The 25,842-nt window shown below is 44.8% G+C and overlaps 2 pseudogenes; both read left to right on the top strand.

Moving 5' to 3' along the window:
* The first annotated feature begins 7,800 nt into the window (after positions 1 to 7,800).
* Positions 7,801 to 8,557, top strand: LOC118580076 (annotated as a pseudogene).
* A 7,173-nt stretch (positions 8,558 to 15,730) lies between these two features.
* LOC118580075 lies at positions 15,731 to 23,534 on the top strand (annotated as a pseudogene).
* Positions 23,535 to 25,842: the final 2,308 nt, after the last annotated feature.

Here is a 25,842-nt window from a genome sequence, read left to right as displayed (position 1 = left end):
GACACACACCCTGAAGGAGGAAGGAGGTAGGTATCTGAGGGAACCAGTAAGCCTAGGTTAGATGACGATAGAACCAGGAAAGGGGGGAGGTGAGAAACACAGTGAGTCCTCCAAGTCGTTTGTGGGATGAGCAGTCAAAATGGTCAGCAGAGAGCCCGCCATGCTCCGCTGAAGTGCTGCTGCCCTCCCTGCACCTGCTGGTTGGGAGAGCTAAAGAAGGTAACAGAGGTAGAAGCCTGGCCTGAGAAGGTATTCAGCAAATGTCAGAGGAGACAGCCCCACACCTACATCCTTCATCCTTCGCATATCTCAGGCAAGGCATGTCAAGAGACTGTCTTAGTTACTGTTCTTTTTTTCTTTCCTTTTATAGAAAATTCATTTTTCGCCTCACATGATGTATCCTGATTGTGGTTTCCCCTCCTGCTACTCCTCTGAGTTCCTTACCCCATCCCCCCCATGTGGATCCACCCTTTCAGGCTTCTGTAGGATAATAATAAAATGAAACAAAATAAAAAGAAACATATTGGAATTGGCCAAAACATACAAACAGAAGGACCAGAACCCAAGAGAAGGTACATGAAACAGAGGCACACTCATTTGCACACTCAGGATCCTATAAAAAAAAAAAAACCCACTTAAACTGGACGCTATCATATGTACCCAAAGAACCTGCAGGATAAAAAGAGAGAAGAAGAAATACGATTTTCATTTGCAAGTAGTTATCAATTGAAGATTGCTTCTGGATTAGAGATTGGGGCATGTGTCCACTCCCTTTTTAGTTCTAAGAACCCATCTGGTGCAGACCCATGCAGGTCTGATGCATGCTGCCTCAGTCTCTGTGAGTTTATGTGTGTATTGATCATGTGGAATTTAAGGGCTTGTCTTCTTGGGGCCCTTCATCCCCTCTGGCTCTTACACTTTCTCCACCTCCTCTTCCAAGGGGTTCTCTGAACCCTGAGGGGAAGAATTTGATGGAGACATCCCATTTAGGACCGAGTATTCCACGGTCTCTTCCTCTCTGCTTATTGTCTGGCTGTGTGTCTCTGTATTTGTTCTGCTGTAGAAGGTGTGGAGGCCCACAGAGGTTTCTTATTAAGATCTGATCTTATTAAGAGGATTAGAAGGGTCTGCACTTGGCTGAGCCAGGGGGAGGTCTTTTGGCTCATCCCTTGGCATTCCTATAAAAAAAGCCCTTTAGAAGAGCCAGAAGGGGCCAGTGTAGTGGGTAGCCATCCCAGCATTGGCCTGGAAGTTCCAACCCCCATTGAGGCTTCAGTAATGATCACGCCCACAAGGCAGGGCAGAGGAGGGAGCAGAAGACCGAGGAGCAGGAGGAGGTGGCTCTCTTGGTTCCGGGACACGGGACGCAGGAAGAGACCAAGCAGAGTTCTCCAGAGAACACCGCCAGATTGCCCTATACCTTTGCCAGACCCTGCAACCTACCCCTTCATTTGTAAGTTACCCCACAAAATAAACCTCCCTTTTAACTACGTGGAGTGGCCTTAATAATTTCACCAATAGGCCAGTAGACATTGATCCAGGCCCTCCTGGGGCTATCCTATGTTCCTATCTCTTTCTCTCCCCACTATATTTCTATCTAAAGTTTTTTTTGGGGGGGTGGGGGGAGCTGAGGATTGAACCCAGGTCCTTGCACTTGCGAGGCAAGTGCTCTACCACTGAGCTAAATCCCCAACCCTTATCCCTCTCTCTGCAAGAGTACCCTGGGGAAAAATTGGGAGTGGGTCTCCCACAAGGAGGAAGCTTTTCTGATGATGGCTGAGCAAGGCACTAATCTATGAATACAGTAGAATATCATTAGGAGTAATTTTATTGCTACTTTTTAAGAACAGTAGTAGCTGGGCTGTGGTGGTGCATGCCTTTAATCCCAGCACTCGTGAGGCAGAGGAAGGTAAATCTTTGAGGCCTGCCTGGGCTACAGAGAAACCCTGCCTCAAAAAACCAAAAAAAAAAAGAACACTAGTATTTGGTTTTCCCCTAGGTCCCTGGGCTATCTAGTCTCTGACCACCCAAGCAATGTTGGATATGGGCTCCATCTCATGGAGTGGGCCTTAAGTCAAATCAGATATTCATTGGTTACTCCCACAAGCTTTGGGCCACACATGGCACTAGCATATCTTGCAGGCAGGACACCATTACAGATCAAAGGGTTTATGGCTGGGTTGGGGTTTATGTTTCTCCTTCTGTAGCATGAAAAGTACCTTCCTCTACCAAAGACACTAGCCCATAGGGCTGAAGGCTTTATGGAGGCACCAGCTCAACTTCTCCATGTTGAATGTGTTGTGTAGATTTATGTGTTCTATTGCCCTGAAGAGATACCATGACCAAGGTAACGCTTCTGAAATGAAGCATTTAACTGGGGGCTTGCTTACAGTTTCAGAGGTTAGTCAGTTATCATCATGGTGGGAAGCAGACAGGCTTGACACTGGAACAGTAGATGAGAGCTTTTGTGGTGATATTTTGTTGTACTTGAATAAAACTTGCCTGAAGATCAGAGGACAGAGCCAGCCACAGAGTTAGCACACCTTTAATCCTAGCACTCAGGAGTTCAAAGTTCAAAGCCACCCTGGACTACACAAAATTAATCCAGTTTAAAAGAGAAACAGCCAGGCATTTGTGGCTCATACCTTTAATTCCAGCATGCGGATCACACACCTTTAATCCCAGTACTTGGGAGTCACACACCTTTAATCCCAGTACTTGGGAGTCACACACCCTTAATCCCAGTACTTGGGAGTCCCACGACTTTAACCCCAGCACTAGGAAAGCTGAGACAGGAAGTGACATGGCTGGGCAGAGAAAGGAATATAAGGTGGAAGGAGACAAGAATTAGGCTTTTTTGGCTGAGGACTCAGAGGCATTCAGTTGAAGGATTCGTGGAGTTAGCGAGGTAAGAAGTGGCTGTGACTTGTTCCTTTGTCTCTCTGATTTCTCAGAATTTACCCCAATATCAGTCTCTGGGTTTTTATTTTAAGACTATTTAGGATTTGTGCAACAAACTTTACATTCTGATCCTCAAGCAGCAGGTAGAAAGAGGGATTCTGGGCCTGGTGTGGTCTTTTGAAACCTCGAAGGCCACTCTCAGTGACACACCTCCTCCAACAAGGACACACCTCCTAATCCTTCCCAACAGTTCATCAGCTATGGAGTGAGCATGCAAATATACGAGCCATCTCATTCAAACCACCTCACTGGCCTTTACCCCTCTCTTGTATCAGTCTATTTGGTAGAAGACAAAGTAATCAATAGAGGTGTCTCTAAAACAGCTCATAATGCCAGCTAATGCTTAAGTGGAAGGAAGGTCTAGGAATAAGGAAAGCGTTCTAGGGGCTGGAGAGATGGTTCAGAGTTGAAGAGCGCTTGCTGTTCGCTCGAAGGACCTGAGTTCAATTCCCAGGACTCATGTGAGGCTGCTCAGAACACCTGTAGCTCCAGCTGTACCCAATGCCGTCTTCTGTCTTCCAAGGGCACTTACACACTTCCATGCAAATACACTCGGTGATACATATGCATAAACAAAATAAGTCTTTTTTTAAAGTGCTTCTACTGATGTAGAAGATACAGGTTCCCCTGGCCAGTCGATATTTTCTAATTGAGTAAACCTCATTATGCAGGACACAGGCTCAGCCAGAGTTTATCTTGTCCCCTTTTAAAGGAGAATGAGTTTGGAAACAAATGATGAGCTTGGCAAGATTTCCAAAGGGAGTATTTAAACCACTCAAAAAAGCAAACTGCAGTTAATCACCCTCAAACACTCCAGAAGCTGGTTTGGATCCAGCTGATACGTGAATTGTAGACTGTTTCTTGTTATTAAAGAAGTCTTAGGGTAGAACAGGGAATCATTGTGTAGCCTTGTTATATTTCCTGAAAATGATGAAACTATTTCCTTCCAAACATTCATCTTTTCTACCTTATTCTAATTTTCATTGGCTGTTTTCTATTGAGGAGTTAGAACAACAAAAGTTTTTTTAAGATTTTTTTAAAAAATCATGTATTTTTATGTGTATGTGTAGACATGATGTAAATCTGTGTACCACATGCAAGCAAGTGTCCCCAGAGTCCTGAAGACAGTGTCAGATCCTCTGGAACTGGAGTTACAGGTAGTTATGAGTAGCTGATATGAGTGCTGGGAACAGAACCTTGGTCCTCTGCAAGGGTAGCAAGTGCTATTAACCACTAAGTCATCTCTCCAACCTCACAATAAAGGTTTTGAAGGATCTTAACCTCTGTAGCTTTTCTAACACCACCTGACCTTGTCACAACAGGGTTGGACCTCAGGACAATCCATGTCCCTAAACAGTTCAGTCTCAGACCCTCCCAACTCAATCCATGTACCTGCTTTCACCTTTGAAATTCTAGACCTGGCTCTGTCACCACGTACCTAGACTTCTGCAATAGCTCCTCTGGTTTCCTGAATACTACCCAAACCCTTCTAAAGCACCTCCTGACCCATGCAAGCAAGGTTTTCCCGGAACAAAGGCTAGCCCATGGAGTCAGGTGGAATAGGATCATGAATGAGCTGTGTGGCTGCCTTGGATTATCTGTAGTCTTTCTCAGGCTCACTCTGTTCACCTACTAAAGCAGATTGTACCAGTGACTGGCCCTGATGTTTGAGGTCAGGATTAAGTGAGAATGAAATACCTTCTAGCATGCCTACGAATAACAACTGCTCCATCACTAATAGAAATGGCTGTTGTCACCAGCTGGCATGTCCACCAGCCATCAGGCAGGACAATCTTACCCCTTTATTATAAACATACCCCTGTTTACTAGACAACAATTGTTCACCTGTTTATATAAGTAGAATAGAAAAGGGGACTTCTGATCTCATGATTTCTTTTTTTGAGGCAAACAACATTGAGTACATATACATATATATATAATTTAAATGAAGTCAATTATATTTAGGAACAGTGAATCACAGATATAAAAGAAACATATGAGGCTTGGGATATAACTGGGTGGGTAAAATTACTTGCCTGCCTAGCATACAAGAAGCCCTGGCACTGAGTGGTGGTGGCACATGCCTTTAATCCCAGCACATGGAGGGTAAAGGCAGGCAGATTTCTGTGAATTCAAGGCCAGCCTGATCTACAAAATGAGAAACCCTGTAGAAGAAGAAGGAAGGGAGGAGGAGGAGGAGGAGGAAGAGACGAAGATGCAGCCACTACCCTGGCTTCAGTTCTCAGCATCCCATAAATTAGGAATGGTGGCACAGGCCAGCAATCCTCGAGATAGAGAATTGGAAGGTAGAGGCAAAAGGATCAGAAGTTCCAGGTCATTCTCGACTACACAGCGAGATCCAGGCAAACCTGGGATTATGTGAGACCCTGAATCAAAGACACAAAGAAAAAGGAAAGCAGACTAAGAGAGAGGGGTGGGGGGAGGAGGAAATGGGTGCAAGTTGATAGATGATCTCATGAATCTTTCCTTAACAAAATTCCTTTCATACCCCTACTAACATCTTCCCTCAACTTATTCCCCAATGGCCCCAGTGGTATAAAATGATTTTTAAAGAAATAAACCCCGCCAGGCGGTGGTGGCGCACGCCTTTAATCCCAGCACTTAGGAGGCAGAGGCAGGTGGATCTCTGTGAGTTCAAGGCCAGGCTGGTCTACAGAGTGAGATCCAGGCCAGCTAGAGCTACATAGTGAGACCCTGTTTCAAACGAAGGGAAAGGAGGGGGAGGAAAAGAAGGGGGAGGAGGAGGAGGAGGAGGACAAGGAGGAGAAGGAGGAGGAGGAGGAGGAGGACAAGGAGGAGGAGGAAGAGGAGGAGGAGGAGGACAAGGAGGAGGAGGAGGAGGAGGAGAGGAGGACAAGGAAGAGGAGAAGAAGGAGGAGGACAAGGAGGAGGAGAAGAAGGAGGAGGAGGTGGTGGTCGAGGAGAAACATGGAAATAAACCTCAGTAATAAGTACAGTTACCTATTAAGTACAGAGAAGAGCACTTCCTTGGAATATAAAGAGAAAATGTAATCCCTAGCTGACTTAGCATAAAGAATGCAAAGTCCGAAAGCAATGTCCCTCGGGAAACCCCCATGTAGCATCCTGAAACAGATTGTGGGCACTACCATGTCCCTTCTTTTCTCTAGGGAGCTCCTCTCGTCAAAGTACCTGGAGAGCAGTCACTGGAAAGCACATTCTCTCCCAGCTGTGTTTTTCAGGGAAAGCTCATTAGATCCATGTGAGGAAAGCGCTCTCTAAAGTAATGAAAAGGATATTTTAAAATGAAACACCATTTTATTACTGTTAAAGGACCCAGAACTGGAGTTAGAATTTTAAGAGGGTTCTGAGGCCTGAGAGACGGTAATGCCCCCTTCCCACATCTCCCTTGTATTTCAAAATAAAAATAACCTTCAAAGACATGAAAAGATGAGAGTCTCATCACTCATTTTCTTGGAATAGCATATGTTTCATTTGTGTGTGTGTGTGTGTGTGTGTGTGTGTGTGTGTGTGTGTGTGTAGACACATTCCTACATGTGTCCATGAACATGTACATATCTCCACGTGTGGAGGCCAGAGGTCCATGATGAGTGTCTTCCCCAATGGCTGCCCACTTTATCTTTGGGACTCCATCTCCCACTGTATGTGGAGTGCAACAATTCAGCTAGACCTGCTGACCAGTAAGTCTCAAGGATCCTCCTGCCCTGCCCTGTCAGTGCTGGGATTATAGGAACACACTGCTGTGCCTGGCATTCTTTCCATAAGTGCAGAAAATCCAAACACAGGTCCTCAAGCCCTGTACCAAGCCCCACCCCCACCCCTGTGTGTGTGTGTGTGTGTGTGTGTGTGTGTGTGTGTGTGTGTTGCTTTGCTGTTTCCAAAGCACATGATTAGTCTGCCTGCCAGGGTGCGGGGCAATAGGCACCATTATACATCAAATGAGCCTGGCAGAGAGTAATCCAGCAAGAGTGGAACTTAGAGATCTGTGTTCAAATCCTACCTGTTTGACCTTGAGCTAGCGACTTCTCTCTAAGCATCTATTACATTGTCTGTAGTTGGAAGATGATTGAGGAGGGATGAAAGCGAAGTGAACAAAAACAGCTTCTGTTCTCTATGATAACTAAACCACAGTAAACACTTTCCTGCCATTACCTTTTTGCTTATAAGCAAAAGGTGCCAAAGCAAGGCACGGGTGATTTTCTTAAGTAGACTAACAACACACCCTTTACAATGTTTAATCTCTCAAAATGGGTGTAGAATGTTTAGATGATGGAGAACTTACCGAGAACTCCACAATTTCAGCTCAGCAGAATCTAAGCAAGCCATTGTATCCCACAGTGTGGGGAGAAGGAAGGGACAGCAAAAGAAAGAAAACGAAAAGCACTGACCCAAGGAAAAAAGGCAGAACACTGGGTGAGTGGTAAGGTTTGGGGGACAAACAAACCACTCTTTGCAGGAGTCTCTCTGATGTCTGCTGGGAAATCCTACTTTTCTGGAAAAGGCATAATTACTCCCCATCTTATAATTACAGTGAATGTGATTAAAAGACAGAAGAGAAGAAAGGGGGTGGCTGCCATTAGACTGGCATGTGGTCCTCTTCCACAGGGCACACAGTGTTTGATGACAGGAAGGCTGCACTGAGGACTTTCACTAGGCACTAAGCCTGTATGCCAGGCACTGCTTTCCTGGGGAAGCTGGAGAGAAAAGATCAGGCCATTTTGGGATCCTGGTCAATGGGGCTGCCTTCAACTCTGGCAATGACCTCAACTACATAGTCTACACAAGTCCAGTGTAAGTTCCACAGCACAGTTATGGCTGAGCCTGGGAACCTCGTTATCAATGGGAAGGCCATCTCCATCCTCCAGGAGTGAGATCCAGCCAACGTCAAATGGGGTTGACACCAGTGCTGAGTGTGTTGTGGAGTCTTCTGATGTTACCTCCACATGGACAAGGCCAGGGCCCACTCGAAAGGTGAAGCAAAAAGGTTCATTATCTCTGCCCCTTCTGCTGATGCCACCATGCTTGTGACACAGTGGGAACTGTGAGAAGTATGACAGCTCACTCCAGCTGGCCAGTAATGCCTCTGGCACCCACTAACCACTTAGCCACCCTGGCCAAGGTCATCCATGACAACTTTGGCACTGTGGAGAGACTCATGATCATAGAAGACTGTGAATAATCCCTCTGGGAAGCTGAGGCGTGATGGCCATGAGGATACCCAAAACATCATCCCTACATCTGCCAAGGCTGTGGACAAGGTCATCCCAGAGCTGAATGGGAAGCTCACTGGATGGCCTTCCATGCCCCTACCCTAAGTGGGTCCTTCATGGATTCGACATGCTGCCTAGAGAAAGCTGTCGAGTACAATGACATCAAGAAGATGGTAAAGCCAGCCTAAGGGGCCCACTAAAGGGTGTCCTGGAAACACTGAGGACCAGGTTGTCCCCTGCAGTAACCCCACTCTTCCACCTTTGATGCTGGGGCTGACATTGCTCTCAGTGACAACTTTGTAAAGCTCATTTTCCGGTATGGTAATGAACATGACTACAGCAACAGGGTGGTGGACCTCATAGACCACATGGCCTCTAAGACATAAGAAGCTCTGGACCACTCGGCCTAGCAAGAACAGAGAGGGTGAGAGAGGCCCTTGGCTGCTATCCCAAATCAGCTCCTGAGGCTGAGCATCTGGACCTCACCGCTTCCATCCCAGATACCTAGAAGAAGGGGAGGGGCTTGGGGAACCCCACTGTCTTGAGGATCGTCACTAAAGTTCCTTGCTCTTGCTCTCTCAAAGGAATGAGCCAGTGTTCTTCCAGATGTCATTATTATGAAATATAAAGAAAGGCATTGATCAAAATTGAAGAAGACAGTCACAGTGCAATATCTGATTTTGATCTAAATCCTGTACTTAAAAAAAATTAATAAAAGCCCTTATTGAATCAGTTGACAAAACTGGCATGTGGACAGTAGATTCAATAAAAGTACTGATCGATACTTATTTACCTTCAGTAGGTGAGTGCAGTGCGGTTACATACAAGGATACCCATTTTCTCAGGAAACACAAAGGCTGATGGGTAATGCTCCACAGTGAATACAGCTCAGTCACCAACAGGGATAAATTTTTATATATGAAGAATAGATAGGCAAAATGGTACTAATTGGTGAATTCAGTTAATGTGTATGTAGGAGTTTTTTGCGCTAATAATTTTTCTTGACACTTGAAATGATTTGTGAACCAATGTTTAAAACTGTGTAAGACAGAAAAAAATGGAGGGTCCCTCCCTGGCAGCACAAAGGTAGGAATGAAAATTTCAAGCACGTGCTGTACAGCTGGGGATCATCAAGAGTGAGGTCCTGTTGTGACCAGATATTAAAAGTTTGATCAGGCATGGTGAACTTCCATGGATTTGAGCAATAAATGAAACATTCTCCCAGATTAAGATTTTTATTATCATTCCTCTGAGAATGTTGAGCTGGTCAGATATTCTTATTTTGGCTCCAGGTCACCTACAACTTCAGAGTGCATTCTGAAGCCCATTTATCTTCTTAGTTCATCCAAATATTAAAAATGGAATTAAAATATGACATATAACTGAACACTTCTTTTCTTGAAACTCCTCGAGAATATTTCCACTCACCATTAGGGAATTTTTGTTTGAAATCCAAGAGTCCCTAATGAGCTTAGTCTCTCAAGAGCCCCAACATAACTTTCCATTAATTTAAGTTTTTCTTGTGTTACAATGTGATTTATTTGCCAACTGACACATAGCTCAGGAGGTGACTGATACCAGCTATGACCGGGGAGTCTGGGGGAAATGATTTTATATAGACTAAGTTATGAATGAAGAAAAATATTCTGACCTCAGAGGGGATGATGAAAGAGATAATTATCATTTGTATGATGTCTCAAGGTCTTTTGATGAAAGGGTCCGTTCAGGTCTACAAGTCATTCTTTTATGATGGGCTCTGTCACATTGTCTTGACAGTACATGGAGTGCAATCATCTTAGAATGTTTTCTCAGAAGCTGGTGATGGTGGGTGCCTCCCTTGATCAAATGAAGAAACACATTTCCTGGCCCTCAGCCACAAATACGGGACCTGTCAATAAAATTAAACATAAAGAAATTCATAGCCTGAGCATGGTGGTCCACACCTGTAATCCCACCATCTGGGAAGCTGAGGCAGGAAGATGAAGATGGACTGGGCTATATAGTGAGACCTCATCATCTCCAGAAACTCCTAGCCTTTGCCAGGCTGCTGCTTCTTTTGCACTGGAGTCCTATATGTTCTCAGTTTACCATATTCATTGTTGGTTACTATTTTAGTTTGACTTTATGATGTAAATGTTATAGTTAACTTTCACTGTCAAATTGTCTGAATCTAAAATCACCATGAAAACATACCTCTGGGTGTGACAATGAGGGTATTTCCAGGTTTAAGCAAGGAGGGAAAATCCACCTAAATGAGAATACCACCATTCCAAAGGCTGAACACAAGGAGAAAGCAAACTGAGTCATCTGCTTTGCTTCCTAACTAAGGACATAATGCGACCAGCCTCGTCATGCCTCTGCCGTCATGCCTTCCTCAATTCCAAACTGTCATCCAAGACAAACCCTCCCTGCCATAAGCTGCTGTCATCAGGTACTTTGTCCTGGCAACAGGAACAGCTTCTGAAACAACAAACTACTCTTGCCTTGGTTTATTTGACTAGTTTGTGGCCAAATATAAATTCAATTTATTGGACACCTATCCAGTGTTCAACATGGAGAGAAAGTTGATAGACAAACAGACTGATCTCACCGATGAAGTTTTAGAGTCCAGTGGAGGAGAAAAACAAGATATATATATTTCCACATATATTTCTTCCATATATATACATACATAGGCTTGACAAAAAGCATGAACAGAAAGTAAAGAGAAAAGGTATGGGGCTGGTGAGATAACTCAGTGATTAAGAGACCTTGCTGCTCTTCCAAAGGACCTGAGTTCAATTCCCAAATCACAACTGCCTATAACTAGATCCAAGGGATTCAATGTCTTCCTTGAGCACCCATACACATATTTGCATACACTCACACCTCACACTGATAGGCACATGTATGTGTGAATGAAAATGGAAAAGTAAAATATTTTTACATTTTAAAGAAAGACATGTGAAGCCCAAGATTATAAGGGTGTGCCTGCTGTAAGTTAACTTTTTAATAGCTCTTTTTAGGTTTGGTTGTAACAATTGTGATCATGGATTTCCTTACAGGTAAAGTATTTTAATAACATACCACTTTGTCAGGAATAGCGCATCTGGGCCACAGATGAGTCCAAACTCATTTCCCTAGCAATGCCTCTAACATCTTAGGCTTTAATATCGTGGGGATTATGTGACGGAATGAAATGTTACAACTATAAAAACACTCCAGGGCCTCAATTGGCTGTTTTCTATTGAGGAGTTAGAACAAAAAAGTTTTTTTTAAGATTTTTTAAAACCATGTATTTTTTATGTGTATGTGTAACATGATGTAATCTGTGTACCACATGCAAGCAAGTGTTCCCCAGAGTCCTGAAGACAGTGTCAGATCTCTGGAACTGGAGTTACAGGTAGTTATGAGTGCTGATATGAGTGCTGGGAACAGAAACCTTGGTCCTCTGCAAGGGTAGCAAGCTATTAACCCACTAAGTACTCTTCCAACCTCACAATAAAGGTTTTGAAGGATCTTAAACCTCTGTAGCTTTTCTAACACCACCTGACCTTGTCACACAGGGTTGGACCTCAGGACAATCCATGTCCCTAAACAGTTCAGTCTCAGACCCTCCCAACCTCAATCCATTGTACCTCTTTCACCTTTGAAATTCTAGACCTGGCTCTGTCACCACGTACCTAGACTCTGCAATAGCTCCTCTGGTTTCCTGAATACTACCCAAACCTTCTAAAAGCACCTCCTGACCCATGCAAGCAGGTTTTCCGGAACAAAGGCTAGCCCAGTGGAGTCAGTGGAATAGGATCATGAATGAGCTGTGTGGCTGCCTTGATTATCTTGTAGTCTTTCTAGGCTCACTCTGTTCACCTCTAAAAGCAGATTGTACGCAGTGACTGGCCTGATGTTTGAGTCAGGATTAAGTGAGAATGAAATACCTTTAGCATGCTACGAATAACAACTGCTCCATCACTAATAGAAAAGGCTGTTGTCACCAGCTGGCATGTCCACCAGCCATACAGGCAGGACAACTCTTACCCTTTATTATAAACATACCCTGTTTACTAGACAACAATTGTTCCCTGTTTATATAAGTAGAATAGAAAAGGGGACTTCTGATCTCATGATTTCTTTTTTTGAGGCAAACAACATTGAGTACATATACATATATATAATTTTAAATGAAGTCAATTATTTTTAGGAACCAGTGAATCACAGATATAAAAGAAACATATGAGGCTTGGGATATAACTGGGTGGGTAAAAATTACTTGCCTGCCTAGCATAAAGAGCCGGCACTGAGTGGTGGTGGCACATGCCTTTAATCCCAGCACATGGAGGTAAAGGAGGCAGATTTCTGTGAATTCAAGGCCAGCCTGATCTACAAATGAGAAACCCTGTAAGAAGAAGAACGGAAGGGAGGAGGAGGAGAGGAGAGGAGGAGGAGGAGGAGGAGGAAGAGACGAAGATGCAGCCACTACCCTGGCTTCAGTTCTCAGCATCCCATAAATAGGAAATGGTGGCACAGGCCAGCAATCCTCGAGATAGAGAATTGGAAGGTAGAGGCAAAAGGATCAGAAGTTCCAGGTCATTCTTCGACTACACAGAGAGATCCAGGCAAACCTGGGATTATGTGAGACCCTGAATCAAAGACACGAAGAAAGGAAAGCACGATAAGATGAGAGGGGTGGGGGAGGAGGAAATGGGTGCAAGTTGATAGATGATCTAATGAATCTTTCCTTAACAAAATTCCTTTCATACCCCTACTAACATCTTCCCTCAACTTATTCCCACAATGGCCCCAGTGGTATAAAATGATTTTTAAAGAAATAAACCCCGCCGGGCGGTGGTGGCGCACGCCTTAATCCCAGCACTTAGGGAGGCAGAGGCAGGTGGATCTCTGTGAGTTCAAGGCCAGGCTGGTCTACAGAGTGAGATCCAGGCCAGCTAGAGCTACATAGTGAGACCCTGTTTTCAAACGAAGGGAAAGGAGGGGGAGGAAAAGAAGGGGGAGGAGGAGGAGGAGGAGGAGAGGAGAAGGAGGAGGAGAGAGGAGGCGGAAGGAGGGAGAAGAGGAGGAGAGGAGGAGGAGGACAAGGAGGAGGAGGAGAGGAGGAGGAGGAGGACGAGGAGGAGGAGAGGAGAAGAGGAGGAGGAGGGGGAGGAGGAAGGAAAGGAGAAGAAGGAAGGAGGACAGGAGGAGGGAAGAGGAGGAGAGGTGGTTGGTCGAGAGAAACATGGAACTAAAACCTCAGTAATAGTACAGTTACCTATTAATACAGAGAAGAGCACTTCCTCGGAATAAAGAGAAAATGTAATCCCTAGCTGACTTAGCATAAAGAATGCAAAGTCCGAAAGCAATGTCCCTCGGGAAACCCCCATGTAGCATCCTGAAACAGATTGTGGGCACTACCATGTCCTTCTTTTCTCTAGGGAGCTCCTCTCGTCAAAGTACCTGGAGAGCAGTCACTGGAAAGCACATTTCTCCCAGCTGTGTTTTTTCAGGGAAAGCTCATTAGATCCATGTGAGGAAAGCTCTCTCTAAAGTAATGAAAGGATATTTAAATGAACACCATTTTTATTACTGTTAAAGGACCAGAACTGGAGTTAGATTTAAGAGGGTTCTGAGGCCTGAAGAGCGTAATGCCCCCTTCCCACATCTCCCTTGTATTTCAAAATAAAAATAACCTTCAAAGACATGAAAAGATGAAGAGTCTCATCATCATTTTTTCTGGAATGCATATGTTTCATTTGGTGTGTGTGTGTGTGGTGGTGTGTGTGTGTGTGTGTGTGTGTGTGACACATTCCTACATGTGTCCATGAACATGTACATATCTCCCCGTGTGGAGGCCAGAGGTCCATGATGAGTGTCTTCCCAATGGTGCCCACTTTATCTTTGGGACTCCATCTCCACTGTATGTGGTGCAACAATTCGCTAGACCTGCTGACCAGTAAGTCTCAAGGATCCTCCTGCCCTGCCTGTCAGTGCTGGGATTTAGGAACCACTGCTGGTGCCTGGCATTTCTTTCCATAAGTCAGAAGAATCAAACACAGGTCCTCAAGCCCTGTACCAAGCCCCACCCCCACCCCTGTGTGTGTGTGTGTGGTGTGTGTGTGTGTGTGTGGTGTGTGTGTTGCCTTTGCTGTTTCCAAAGCACAATGATGTCCTGCCTGCCAGGTTGCGGGCAATAGCACCATTATACATCAAATGAGCCTGGCAGAGAGTAATCCAGCAGAGTGGAACTTAGAGTCTGTGTTCAAATCCTCCTGTTTGACCTTGAGGCAGCGACTTCTCTCTAAGCATCTTATTAACATTGTCTGTAGTTGGAAGATGATTGAGGAGGGATGAAAGCGAAGCTGAACAAAAACAGCTTCTGTTCTCTATGATAACTAAACCACAGTAAACACTTTCCTGCCATTACCTTTTTGCTTTATAAGCAAAAGGTGCCAAAGCAAGGCACGGGTGTTTTCTTAAGTAGACTAACAACATACCCTTTACAATGTTTAATCTCTCAAAATGGGTGTAGAAGGTTAGATGATGGAGAACTTACCAGAACTCCACAATTTCAAGCTCAGCAGAATCTAAGCAAGCCATTGTATCCCACAGTGTGGGAAGAAGGAAGGGACAGCAAAAGAAGAAACGAAAAGCACTGACCCAAGGAAAAAAGGCAGAACAACTCGGTGAGTGGTAAGGTTTGGGGGACAAACAAACCACTCTTTGCAGGAGTCTCTCTGATTCTGCTGGGAAATCCTACTTTTCTGGAAAAGGCATAATTACCCCCATCTTATAATTACAGTGAATGTGATTAAAAGGCAGAAGAGAAGAAGGGGTGGCTGCCATAGACTGGCATGTGGTCCTCTCCACAGGGCACACAGTGTTTGATGACAGGAAGGCTGCACTGAGGACTTTTCACTAAGGCACTAAGCCTGTATGCCAGGCCTGCTTCCAGGGGAAGCTGGAGAGAAAAGATCAGGCCATTTTGGGATCCTGGTCAATGGGGCTGCCTTCAACTCTGGCAATGACCTCAACTACATAGTCGATACGAGTCCAGTGTAAGTTCCACAGCACAGTTATGGCTGAGCCTGGGAACCTCGTTATCAATGGGAAGGCCATCTCCATCCTCCAGGAGTGAGATCCGCCAACGTCAAATGGGGTTGACACCAGTGCTGAGTGTGTTGTGGGTCTTCTGATGTTACCCTCACATGGACAAGGCCAGGGCCCCACTCGAAAGGTGAAGCAAAAAAGGTTCATTATCTCTGCCCTTCTGCTGATGCCACCTGCTGTGAACACAGTGGAACTGTGAGAATGTATGACAGCTCACTCCAGCTGGCCAGTAATGCTCTGGCACCCACTAACCACTTAGCCACCCTGGCCCAAGGTCATCCATGACAACTTTGGCATGTGGAGAGATCATGATCATGGAAGACTGTGAATAATCCTCTGGGAAGCTGAGGCGTGATGGCCATGAGGTAACCCAAACATCATCCCTAAATCTGCCAAGGCTGTGGACAAGGTCATCCCAGAGCTGAATGGGAAGCTACCTGGATGGCCTTCCATGCCCCTACCCTAAGTGGGCCTTCATGGATTCGACATGCTGCCTAGAGAAGCTGGTCGAGTACAATGACATCAAGAAGATGGTAAAGCCGCCTAAGGGGCCCACTAAAGGTGTCCTGGAAACACTGAGGACCAGGTTTGTCCCTGCAGTACCCCACTCTTCCACCTTTTGATGCTGGGGCTGACAATTGCTCTCAGTGACAACTTTGGTAAAGCTCATTTTCCGGTATGGTAATGAACATGACTACAGCAACAGGGTGGTGGACCTCATAGACCACATGGCCTCTAGAATAAGAAGCTCTGGACCACTGGCCTAGCAAGAACAGAGAGGGTGAGAGATGGCCTTGGTGCTATCCCAAATCAGCTCCTGAGGCTGAGCATCTGGACCTCACCGCTTCCATCCCAGATACCTAGAGAAGGGGAGGGGCTTGGGGAACCCCACTGTCTTGAGGATCGTCACTAAAGTTCCTTGCTTTGGCTCTCTCAAAGGATGAGCCAGTGTTCTTCCAGAATGTCATTATTATGAAATATAAGAAGGCATTGATCAAAATTGAAGAAAGACAGTCACAGTGCAATATCTGATTTTGATCTAAATCCTGTACTAAAAAAAAGGTTATAAAAGCCTTACTGCAACCTACCCCTTCATTTGTAAGTTACCCCACAAAATAAACCTCCCTTTTAACTACGTGGAGTGGCCTTAATAATTTCACCAATAGGCCAGTAGACATTGATCCAGGCCCTCCTGGGGCTATCCTATGTTCCTATCTCTTTCTCTCCCCACTATATTTCTATCTAAAGTTTTTTTGGGGGGTGGGGGAGCTGAGGATTGAACCCAGGTCCTTGCACTTGCGAGGCAAGTGCTCTACCACTGAGCTAAATCCCCAACCCTTATCCCTCTCTCTGCAAGAGTACCCTGGGGAAAAATTGGGAGTGGGTCTCCCACAAGGAGGAAGCTTTTCTGATGATGGCTGAGCAAGGCACTAATCTATGAATACAGTAGAATATCATTAGGAGTAATTTTATTGCTACTTTTTAAGAACAGTAGTAGCTGGGCTGTGGTGGTGCATGCCTTTAATCCCAGCACTCGTGAGGCAGAGGAAGGTAAATCTTTGAGGCCTGCCTGGGCTACAGAGAAACCCTGCCTCAAAAAACCAAAAAAAAAAGAACACTAGTATTTGGTTTTCCCCTAGGTCCCTGGGCTATCTAGTCTCTGACCACCCAAGCAATGTTGGATATGGGCTCCATCTCATGGAGTGGGCCTTAAGTCAAATCAGATATTCATTGGTTACTCCCACAAGCTTTGGGCCACACATGGCACTAGCATATCTTGCAGGCAGGACACCATTACAGATCAAAGGGTTTATGGCTGGGTTGGGGTTTATGTTTCTCCTTCTGTAGCATGAAAAGTACCTTCCTCTACCAAAGACACTAGCCCATAGGGCTGAAGGCTTTATGGAGGCACCAGCTCAACTTCTCCATGTTGAATGTGTTGTGTAGATTTATGTGTTCTATTGCCCTGAAGAGATACCATGACCAAGGTAACGCTTCTGAAATGAAGCATTTAACTGGGGGCTTGCTTACAGTTTCAGAGGTTAGTCAGTTATCATCATGGTGGGAAGCAGACAGGCTTGACACTGGAACAGTAGATGAGAGCTTTTGTGGTGATATTTTGTTGTACTTGAATAAAACTTGCCTGAAGATCAGAGGACAGAGCCAGCCACAGAGTTAGCACACCTTTAATCCTAGCACTCAGAAGTTCAAAGTTCAAAGCCACCCTGGACTACACAAAATTAATCCAGTTTAAAAGAGAAACAGCCAGGCATTTGTGGCTCATACCTTTAATTCCAGCATGCGGATCACACACCTTTAATCCCAGTACTTGGGAGTCACACACCTTTAATCCCAGTACTTGGGAGTCACACACCCTTAATCCCAGTACTTGGGAGTCCCACGACTTTACCCCAGCACTAGGAAAGCTGAGACAGGAAGTGACATGGCTGGGCAGAGAAAGGAATATAAGGTGGAAGGAGACAAGAATTAGGCTTTTTTGGCTGAGGACTCAGAGGCATTCAGTTGAAGGATTCGTGGAGTTAGCGAGGTAAGAAGTGGCTGTGACTTGTTCCTTTGTCTCTCTGATTTCTCAGCATTTACCCCAATATCAGTCTCCGGGTTTTTATTTTAAGACTATTTAGGATTTGTGCAACAAACTTTACATTCTGATCCTCAAGCAGCAGGTAGAAAGAGGGATTCTGGGCCTGGTGTGGTCTTTTGAAACCTCGAAGGCCACTCTCAGTGACACACCTCCTCCAACAAGGACACACCTCCTAATCCTTCCCAACAGTTCATCAGCTATGGAGTGAGCATGCAAATATACGAGCCATCTCATTCAAACCACCTCACTGGCCTTTACCCCTCTCTTGTATCAGTCTGTTTGGTAGAAGACAAAGTAATCAATAGAGGTGTCTCTAAAACAGCTCATAATGCCAGCTAATGCTTAAGTGGAAGGAAGGTCTAGGAATAAGGAAAGCTTTCTAGGGGCTGGAGAGATGGTTCAGAGTTGAAGAGTGCTTGCTGTTCGCTCGAAGGACCCGAGTTCAATTCCCAGGACTCATGTGAGGCTGCTCAGAACACCTGTAGCTCCAGCTGTACCCAATGCCGTCTTCTGTCTTCCAAGGGCACTTACACACTTCCATGCAAATACACTCGGTGATACATATGCATAAACAAAATAAGTCTTTTTTTAAAGTGCTTCTACTGATGTAGAAGATACAGGTTCCCCTGGCCAGTCGATATTTTCTAATTGAGTAAACCTCATTATGCAGGACACAGGCTCAGCCAGAGTTTATCTTGTCCCCTTTTAAAGGAGAATGAGTTTGGAAACAAATGATGAGCTTGGCAAGATTTCCAAAGGGAGTATTTAAACCACTCAAAAAAGCAAACTGCAGTTAATCACCCTCAAACACTCCAGAAGCTGGTTTTGGATCCAGCTTGATACGTGAATTGTAAGACTGTTTCTTGTTATTAAAGAAGTCTTAGGGTAGAACAGGGAATCATTGTGTAAGCCTTGTTATATTTCCTGAAAATGGATGAAACTATTTCCTTCCAAACATTCATCTTTTCTACCTTATTCTAATTTTCATTGGCTGTTTTCTATTGAGGAGTTAGAACAACAAAAGTTTTTTTTAAGATTTTTTAAAAAAATCATGTATTTTTATGTGTATGTGTAGACATGATGTAAATCTGTGTACCACATGCAAGCAAGTGTCCCCAGAGTCCTGAAGACAGTGTCAGATCCTCTGGAACTGGAGTTACAGGTAGTGTATGAGTAGCTGATATGAGTGCTGGGGAACAGAAACCTTGGTCCTCTGCAAGGGTAGCAAGTGCTATTAACCACTAAGTATCTCTCCAACCTCACAATAAAGGTTTGTGAAGGATCTTAAACCTCTGTAGCTTTTCTAACACCACCTGACCTTGTCACAACAGGGTTGGACCTCAGGACAATCCATGTCCCTAAACAGTTCAGTCTCAGACCCTCCCAACCCAATCCATTGTACCTGCTTTCACCTTTGAAATTCTAGACCTGGCTCTGTCACCACGTACCTAGACTTCTGCAATAGCTCCTCTGGTTTCCTGAATACTACCCAAACCCTTCTAAAAGCACCTCCTTGACCCATGCAAGCAAGGTTTTCCCGGAACAAAGGCTAGCCCAGTGGAGTCAGGTGGAATAGGATCTGAATGAGCTGTGTGGCTGCCTTGGATTATCTGTAGTCTTTCTCAGGCTCACTCTGTTCACCTACTAAAGCAGATTGTACCAGTGACTGGCGCCTGATGTTTGAGGTCAGGATTAAGTGAGAATGAAATACCTTCTAGCATGCCTACGAATAACAACTGCTCCATCACTAATAGAAATGGCTGTTGTCACCAGCTGGCATGTCCACCAGCCATCAGGCAGGACAATCTTACCCCTTTATTATAAACATACCCCCTGTTTACTAGACAAACAATTGTTCACCTGTTTATATAAGTAGAATAGAAAAGGGGACTTCTGATCTCATGATTTCTTTTTTTGAGGCAAACAACATTGAGTACATATACATATATATATAATTTAAATGAAGTCAATTATATTTAGGAACAGTGAATCACAGATATAAAAGAAACATATGAGGCTTGGGATATAACTGGGTGGGTAAAATTACTTGCCTGCCTAGCATACAAGAAGCCCTGGCACTGAGTGGTGTGGCACATGCCTTTAATCCCAGCACATGGAGGGTAAAGGCAGGCAGATTTCTGTGAATTCAAGGCCAGCCTGATCTACAAAATGAGAAACCCTGTAGAAGAAGAAGGAAGGGAGGAGGAGGAGGAGGAGGAGGAGGAGGAGGAGGAGGAGGAAGAGACGAAGATGCAGCCACTACCCTGGCTTCAGTTCTCAGCATCCCATAAATTAGGAATGGTGGCACAGGCCAGCAATCCTCGAGATAGAGAATTGGAAGGTAGAGGCAAAAGGATCAGAAGTTCCAGGTCATTCTCGACTACACAGCGAGATCCAGGCAAACCTGGGATTTATGTGAGACCCTGAATCAAAGACACAAAGAAAAAGGAAAGCAGACTAAGAGAGAGGGGTGGGGGGAGGAGGAAATGGGGTGCAAGTTGATAGATGATCTCATGAATCTTTCCTTAACAAAATTCCTTTCATACCCCTACTAACATCTTCCCTCAACTTATTCCCCAATGGCCCCAGTGGTATAAAATGATTTTTAAAGAAATAAACCCCGCCGGGCGGTGGTGGCGCACGCCTTTAATCCCAGCACTTAGGAGGCAGAGGCAGGTGGATCTCTGTGAGTTCAAGGCCAGGCTGGTCTACAGAGTGAGATCCAGGCCAGCTAGAGCTACATAGTGAGACCCTGTTTCAAACGAAGGGAAAGGAGGGGGAGGAAAAGAAGGGGGAGGAGGAGGAGGAGGAGGAGAAGGAGGAGGAGGAGGAGGAGGAGGAGAAGGAGGAGAAGGAGGAGGAGGAGGAGGAGGAGGACAAGGAGGAGGAGGAAGAGGAGGAGGAGGAGGACGAGGAGGAGGAGGAGGAGAAGGAGGAGGAGGAGGAGGAGGAGGACAAGGAAGAGGAGAAGAAGGAGGAGGACAAGGAGGAGGAGAAGAAGGAGGAGGAGGTGGTGGTCGAGGAGAAACATGGAAATAAACCTCAGTAATAAGTACAGTTACCTATTAAGTACAGAGAAGAGCACTTCCTCGGAATATAAAGAGAAAATGTAATCCCTAGCTGACTTAGCATAAAGAATGCAAAGTCCGAAAGCAATGTCCCTCGGGAAACCCCCATGTAGCATCCTGAAACAGATTGTGGGCACTACCATGTCCCTTCTTTTCTCTAGGGAGCTCCTCTCGTCAAAGTACCTGGAGAGCAGTCACTGGAAAGCACATTCTCTCCCAGCTGTGTTTTTCAGGGAAAGCTCATTAGATCCATGTGAGGAAAGCTCTCTCTAAAGTAATGAAAAGGATATTTTAAAATGAAACACCATTTTATTACTGTTAAAGGACCCAGAACTGGAGTTAGAATTTTAAGAGGGTTCTGAGGCCTGAGAGACGGTAATGCCCCCTTCCCACATCTCCCTTGTATTTCAAAATAAAAATAACCTTCAAAGACATGAAAAGATGAGAGTCTCATCACTCATTTTCTTGGAATAGCATATGTTTCATTTGTGTGTGTGTGTGTGTGTGTGTGTGTGTGTGTGTGTGTGTGTAGACACATTCCTACATGTGTCCATGAACATGTACATATCTCCACGTGTGGAGGCCAGAGGTCCATGATGAGTGTCTTCCCCAATGGCTGCCCACTTTATCTTTGGGACTCCATCTCCCACTGTATGTGGAGTGCAACAATTCAGCTAGACCTGCTGACCAGTAAGTCTCAAGGATCCTCCTGCCCTGCCCTGTCAGTGCTGGGATTATAGGAACACACTGCTGTGCCTGGCATTTCTTTCCATAAGTGCAGAAAATCCAAACACAGGTCCTCAAGCCCTGTACCAAGCCCCACCCCCACCCCTGTGTGTGTGTGTGTGTGTGTGTGTGTGTGTGTGTGTGTGTGTGTTGCTTTGCTGTTTCCAAAGCACATGATTAGTCTGCCTGCCAGGGTGCGGGGCAATAGGCACCATTATACATCAAATGAGCCTGGCAGAGAGTAATCCAGCAAGAGTGGAACTTAGAGATCTGTGTTCAAATCCTACCTGTTTGACCTTGAGCTAGCGACTTCTCTCTAAGCATCTATTACATTGTCTGTAGTTGGAAGATGATTGAGGAGGGATGAAAGCGAAGTGAACAAAAACAGCTTCTGTTCTCTATGATAACTAAACCACAGTAAACACTTTCCTGCCATTACCTTTTTGCTTATAAGCAAAAGGTGCCAAAGCAAGGCACGGGTGATTTTCTTAAGTAGACTAACAACATACCCTTTACAATGTTTAATCTCTCAAAATGGGTGTAGAATGTTTAGATGATGGAGAACTTACCAAGAACTCCACAATTTCAGCTCAGCAGAATCTAAGCAAGCCATTGTATCCCACAGTGTGGGAAGAAGGAAGGGACAGCAAAAGAAAGAAAACGAAAAGCACTGACCCAAGGAAAAAAGGCAGAACACTCGGTGAGTGGTAAGGTTTGGGGGACAAACAAACCACTCTTTGCAGGAGTCTCTCTGATGTCTGCTGGGAAATCCTACTTTTCTGGAAAAGGCATAATTACTCCCCATCTTATAATTACAGTGAATGTGATTAAAAGGCAGAAGAGAAGAAAGGGGGTGGCTGCCATTAGACTGGCATGTGGTCCTCTTCCACAGGGCACACAGTGTTTGATGACAGGAAGGCTGCACTGAGGACTTTCACTAGGCACTAAGCCTGTATGCCAGGCACTGCTTTCCTGGGGAAGCTGGAGAGAAAAGATCAGGCCATTTTGGGATCCTGGTCAATGGGGCTGCCTTCAACTCTGGCAATGACCTCAACTACATAGTCGATACGAGTCCAGTGTAAGTTCCACAGCACAGTTATGGCTGAGCCTGGGAACCTCGTTATCAATGGGAAGGCCATCTCCATCCTCCAGGAGTGAGATCCAGCCAACGTCAAATGGGGTTGACACCAGTGCTGAGTGTGTTGTGGAGTCTTCTGATGTTACCTCCACATGGACAAGGCCAGGGCCCACTCGAAAGGTGAAGCAAAAAGGTTCATTATCTCTGCCCCTTCTGCTGATGCCACCATGCTTGTGACACAGTGGGAACTGTGAGAAGTATGACAGCTCACTCCAGCTGGCCAGTAATGCCTCTGGCACCCACTAACCACTTAGCCACCCTGGCCAAGGTCATCCATGACAACTTTGGCACTGTGGAGAGACTCATGATCATAGAAGACTGTGAATAATCCCTCTGGGAAGCTGAGGCGTGACGGCCATGAGGATACCCAAAACATCATCCCTACATCTGCCAAGGCTGTGGACAAGGTCATCCCAGAGCTGAATGGGAAGCTCACTGGATGGCCTTCCATGCCCCTACCCTAAGTGGGTCCTTCATGGATTCGACATGCTGCCTAGAGAAAGCTGTCGAGTACAATGACATCAAGAAGATGGTAAAGCCAGCCTAAGGGGCCCACTAAAGGGTGTCCTGGAAACACTGAGGACCAGGTTGTCCCCTGCAGTAACCCCCACTCTTCCACCTTTGATGCTGGGGCTGACATTGCTCTCAGTGACAACTTTGTAAAGCTCATTTTCCGGTATGGTAATGAACATGACTACAGCAACAGGGTGGTGGACCTCATAGACCACATGGCCTCTAAGACGTAAGAAGCTCTGGACCACTCGGCCTAGCAAGAACAGAGAGGGTGAGAGAGGCCCTTGGCTGCTATCCCAAATCAGCTCCTGAGGCTGAGCATCTGGACCTCACCGCTTCCATCCCAGATACCTAGAAGAAGGGGAGGGGCTTGGGGAACCCTACTGTCTTGAGGATCGTCACTAAAGTTCCTTGCTCTTGCTCTCTCAAAGGAATGAGCCAGTGTTCTTCCAGATGTCATTATTATGAAATATAAAGAAAGGCATTGATCAAAATTGAAGAAGACAGTCACAGTGCAATATCTGATTTTGATCTAAATCCTGTACTAAAAAAAATTAATAAAAGCCCTTATTGAATCAGTTGACAAAACTGGCATGTGGACAGTAGATTCAATAAAAGTACTGATCGATACTTATTTACCTTCAGTAGGTGAGTGCAGTGCGGTTACATACAAGGATACCCATTTTCTCAGGAAACACAAAGGCTGATGGGTAATGCTCCACAGTGAATACAGCTCAGTCACCAACAGGGATAAATTTTTATATATGAAGAATAGATAGGCAAAATGGTACTAATTGGTGAATTCAGTTAATGTGTATGTAGGAGTTTTTGCGCTAATAATTTTTCTTGACACTTGAAATGATTTGTGAACCAATGTTTTAAAACTGTATAAGACAGAAAAAAATGGAGGGTCCCTCCCTGGCAGCACAAAGGTAGGAATGAAAATTTCAAGCACGTGCTGTACAGCTGGGGATCATCAAGAGTGAGGTCCTGTTGTGACCAGATATTAAAAGTTTGATAGGCATGGTGAACTTCCATGGATTTGAGCAATAAAATGAAACATTCTCCCAGATTAAGATTTTTATTATCATTCCTCTGAGAATGTTGAGCTGGTCAGATATTCTTTATTTTGGCTCCAGGTCACCTACAACTTCAGAGTGCATTCTGAAGCCCATTTATCTCTTAGTTCATCCAAATATTAAAAATGGAATTAAAATATGACATATAACTGAACACTTCTTTTCTTGAAACTCCTCGAGAATATTTCCACTCACCATTAGGGAATTTTTGTTTGAAATCCAAGAGTCCCTAATGAGCTTAGTCTCTCAAGAGCCCCAACATAACTTTCCCTTAATTTAAGTTTTTCTTGTGTTACAATGTGATTTATTTGCCAACTGACACATAGCTCAGGAGGTGACTGATACCAGCTATGACCGGGGAGTCTGGGGGAAATGATTTTATATAGACTAAGTTATGAATGAAGAAAAATATTCTGACCTCAGAGGGGATGATGAAAGAGATAATTATCATTTGTATGATGTCTCAAGGTCTTTTGATGAAAGGGTCCGTTCAGGTCTACAAGTCATTCTTTTATGATGGGCTCTGTCACATTGTCTTGACAGTACATGGAGTACAATCATCTTAGAATGTTTTCTCAGAAGCTGGTGATGGTGGGTGCCTCCCTTGATCAAATGAAGAAACACATTTCCTGGCCCTCAGCCACAAATACGGGACCTGTCAATAAAATTAAACATAAAGAAATTCATAGCCTGAGCATGGTGGTCCACACCTGTAATCCCACCATCTGGGAAGCTGAGGCAGGAAGATGACGGGTTTTGGGATGGACTGGGCTATATAGTGAGACCTCATCATCTCCAGAAACTCCTAGCCTTTGCCAGGCTGCTGCTTCTTTTGCACTGGAGTCCTATATGTTCTCAGTTTACCATATTCATTGTTTGTTACTATTTTAGTTTGACTTTATGATGTAAATGTTATAGTTAACTTTCACTGTCAAATTGTCTGAATCTAAAATCACCATGAAAACATACCTCTGGGTGTGACAATGAGGGTATTTCCAGGTTTAAGCAAGGAGGGGAAATCCACCTAAATGAGAATACCACCATTCCAAAGGCTGAACACAAGGAGAAAGCAAACTGAGTCATCTGCTTTGCTTCCTAACTAAGGACATAATGCGACCAGCCTCGTCATGCCTCTGCCGTCATGCCTTCCTCAATTCCAAACTGTCATCCAAGACAAACCCTCCCTGCCATAAGCTGCTGTCATCAGGTACTTTGTCCTGGCAACAGGAACAGCTTCTGAAACAACAAACTACTCTTGCCTTGGTTTATTTGACTAGTTTGTGGCCAAATATAAATTCAATTTATTGGACACCTATCCAGTGTTCAACATGGAGAGAAAGTTGATAGACAAACAGACTGATCTCACCGATGAAGTTTAGAGTCCAGTGGAGGAGAAAAACAAGATATATATATTTCCACATATATTTCTTCCATATATATACATACATAGGCTTGACAAAAA

Source organism: Onychomys torridus, chromosome 3 (assembly GCF_903995425.1).
Source record: "Onychomys torridus chromosome 3, mOncTor1.1, whole genome shotgun sequence".
Taxonomy (NCBI): Eukaryota; Metazoa; Chordata; class Mammalia; order Rodentia; family Cricetidae; genus Onychomys; species Onychomys torridus.
This window is presented reverse-complemented; position numbering and strand designations above follow the sequence as displayed.